This window comes from Amblyomma maculatum, chromosome 9 (assembly GCF_055883805.1).
Source record: "Amblyomma maculatum isolate TAMU_Amacu chromosome 9, ASM5588380v1, whole genome shotgun sequence".
Classification (NCBI taxonomy): Eukaryota; Metazoa; Arthropoda; class Arachnida; order Ixodida; family Ixodidae; genus Amblyomma; species Amblyomma maculatum.
This window is the reverse complement of record NC_139352.1, coordinates 122,115,150-122,118,771: the sequence shown is the minus strand read 5'-3', so window position 1 is coordinate 122,118,771 and position 3,622 is coordinate 122,115,150. Positions and strand designations below refer to the sequence as shown.

Here is a 3,622-nt window from a genome sequence, read left to right as displayed (position 1 = left end):
AACAGGTTGCTTGTTTTGACGGATGTTTGGAAGAAATGACTAAGTGAAATGCTTAAGTTCATAGGCCTCTTGTTTGTCCAACACGGGCATTGTGAAACTTCACTGGCTGAAGCTGCAATGGAATGAGGACATCTACAGTGGTTTGCTTCCACCAGGAACAATGCTGTGAATCTGCTTCATAGCAGTGCTGGTGCTTCTCAAAGTGGCAGTCCTGTACAATGTAGACCAGCTGCCACAAGTAATGCACCGGTACATCAATCAAGTGCAAAGCCCTCACAGCCACATTAGGCAGTATTTGCATGTAGCTTCCTGAGAAGAGTTCAATAAACAGATATTTAACCTTTGTGGCACACCAGCTCAAATTTTGTCACCCTCTGCAAAATGTGCCAACCATAAACCCCAAAAAGTTGACAAATGCACGAAATGAGTTGTGCTATGAGCAAAAGAAGACCGGGCTTAAAAATAATGCTTCTAGCAATTTGGCAAAGTTATGAGAATGGCAAGCCTTCACAATGAACCACGTAACACATTGGTTCCTGGTATTTGGCTTCACTACATTTTATTGGTGTAGTCGGGAGAATGGGAATTTCCAACTCGCAACAACCACCCCATCTTGATACATCAAGGCAACTGCTGCAGACATACAACAGATCCGAAGGCATGTCGCCTAGCACACATTACAATAGATGCTGTCAAGAGAGTGCAAGAAGTGGCCGATTCCATGCCAAGTTACTTAAGACAATGCCATGTTTCGGACACCATCACATACAGAGAACTTTTGCTCAGATAACCACAGCTGTGTTACCCCCGCAAGGGTCAAGTGTTGTTGTATATGACAAACTCTTTAATCCATGCCAGGCCTGTTCACATATCAATCTGTTGCTTTAATTCTAAAGGCTGAAAACTAGAGAGGCAAAAAATTGCAGTCACACATTTGTGCTTCTCCACCTCCCGCCACTGCAAATTATGCGTCCAAAATCACTCTGAATGCTTTCTAAATAATAACATATCAGCAAATGCAAGGGTGACAATACTCCACAACAAGATTAAATACATTGCAAGCAAGATATTTTAAACTTAAATAGGAGCACGTTCTAAACCAGTAGGAGTGAGAGTGTCCATTTGGTCACACCAGTTACAGCTCACTGCACTACTGAGGTAGCGGCGGAATCCAACTGGTGGAGGAAACTCGTACGTCGGCCCAGAGTATTCCTTGCCTCTGTAAATGTAAATAAATGAGAGTAATACTGCAATTACATTTAGTTTGCATAAATTCAGCAAACTCACTCACAGTAGAATTTGATTTGAGTAAAGCAAGTGAGAGTGCCTGCCGCAGAAGGAAAAAGGCAGTAACGAGACTAGCAGTCAATGCTAGCACAAATACAAATATTTAGCACACTTGCAAAACACTGAAATAGCAAACAAAGAGACTAAGTTAAATCACGTGTGCAGTAAGTGCGGAATATGCTGCGGCTTGCATGGAATTGTAATCAAGAGTGCTTATAGCAGCAACTGCCAAGCTCTTTGACAGGATTACGAAGTACAGTCTTTGTCAAAAGTGTAGAGCCTAGGGGGTCTGCTTCTGGGCCAGTTCCTGCGGCTTGTAATGAATTTCCGGTATTCCAACTTTGTTGATGGCAAGATTTTTTGTCCTACCCCCTTCAGTGGGAAAGGCCTCAACTAATTCTACATCAGTGCCACTATTCGGCTCAGAAGCGGACCCCCCGGGCTCTACACTTTTGACAAAGGCTGTACATGCAACGGTGCCTCACTCCCCTCAACAAAACGTACCACCTCAGGTTAATTATTGCTTTGTTTTCAAATAAGCTGTCAATGGCCTTGATAGCAGCTTGAAGCCAAGCACTACCCACTATTTATGGAGGCATTGTTTCTGCTATCCCAGTTTTCTCAAAGTGATGACGCTGTTGGAGCAAGCAAAAGTATTAGGGAACTCTGCGGTATCGACATGCATCTGAAGTGTTAAATCTATATAAATAAGCTCAGCGAGTTCTACCAATGCAGTTATTTTCGTAGTAAAAGGGCAGATACTCTCATGGGCAAGAACCTATGATAGCCGAAAAGTCACCCTCATTGCTGCATGCACCGATGTGAGTACTCGACAGTGGAACGTGTGAGCATACAAGCACAATAAATTCGTGCGGGTATACGCCCGTATCATGTAGCAATTTTATGCTGAGCAGTAGGCTCGTTTCACTCCGGGGCTCATTTTGCACTGGGCCAGTTTACATTTATACTATCTCTCAGCTAGCCAGCCACTCCCCTTCTTTAGCACTTCGTCGACACTGTAAAGAAGCTGACCTCTTGCACTGCAGCACCACGTATGGGCCGCATAGATAAATACCTTACGACAGTTTTTTGACAGAAGCACGACCGTTTCTATGGGCCCAGCCACTCTATCTGCTGAAGCTGCGAGGAAGGCAATAAAACCTCATGATCATAAACCAGCGCGTTCACGCTGGCGCACCACACCAAAATGCTTGCTACTGCCCAAACAAACTAGGCCACAAACGAAGAATTTCAAAAAAAAAAAAAAAAAAAAAAGCAAATTACAAACTTCCGTGACTCTCGACTCACAAATAGTTTCACATCATCTGTAAGTCGCCGCGTACGTCCCAATACCCCAGTGCACCCCGAAGACAACAGCAACCGGCGACCGATCGGTGCACAGCAGCAGGTATGCAACGGTTGTTTCAAGCGCGAAGAAACGGGATCGACGCATTTATTCAGTCTCCACATGCCTTCGCCCGGAGACTGTCGCGTGATTATGCCGCGTCAGTAATTGTGACTACCGCATAGCTGCACTGCCGTGTAAAAACTCGTTAAAAAAACTGCAAGACTGTAGCAGAACGCCGACAAATGCTTTACCTAGAGCTCGCGGGCATGTACGAAACACCATCATTCGCGTACGACTCACCGTAGTCGGAGGCTGCAGACAGGCCAGCGACAGGAACGAAGGCTACGCTGTTGAATTTAGGGCAACAATCCACAAACTGAATCAGATTTTCACCGAATTTGCATCTATCGGGATGATGCCCCGCAAACTACAACAAGCCAACGCATGAAAAGCGACCTAGGGCTCGCAAGGCGCGAGCACCCGTTGCCCGAAAAGCGCGCCAGCTTTTGCTCGGGTGCGGTGGCTAGAAACAGGGTAATTGGCATCTGGGTTTGAGGCTTATTTCCAGAAAAAAGCAAATACTGAAAGTTGTTTGACGTCACATCCGTCGAGAGAATCAACGCATCCTCCTTTCCACTTTGGTTCTGGGCGCGCATGCGCAGTTCACGGAGCCGGCTCTCTGCAAGTTCAGGTGCGTATATCCGATCCCAGCAAACGGATGCGGCGCGAGGGGGAAAACGAAGATGGAGAGGGAGAAGAGGCCGTCGGCTGGCTGTTACGAGCTGCGGCCGACACCCCCATTCCACGCTAGCGACCCGTGGGGTACCGTGGGCCTCGGCTACCTCGGCCAACACCTTCTCGGCGCCCGTGTTGTGGTGGCAGCAGTGGCAGTGCGCGTTGTTGCGTGGATGTGTGTGCGCGCTCTTGTGCTATACTTGTGCCGCGAGTTTTCTCCAAAGACCGCATGCGGCTAGTCATCTTGTCTTG

The 3,622-nt window shown here is 46.9% G+C and overlaps 1 long non-coding RNA gene across 1 annotated transcript; it reads right to left on the bottom strand.

Annotated features, from left to right (window-relative positions):
* Positions 1-823: 823 nt before the first annotated feature.
* On the bottom strand, positions 824-3,132 carry LOC146180293 (uncharacterized). The gene is made up of 2 exons (XR_014700820.1): positions 2,936-3,132; positions 824-1,219 (listed from the first exon to the last, which is right to left on the bottom strand). It is a non-coding gene; the product is annotated as an uncharacterized LOC146180293 (long non-coding RNA).
* Between the last annotated feature and the right edge of the window lie 490 nt (positions 3,133-3,622).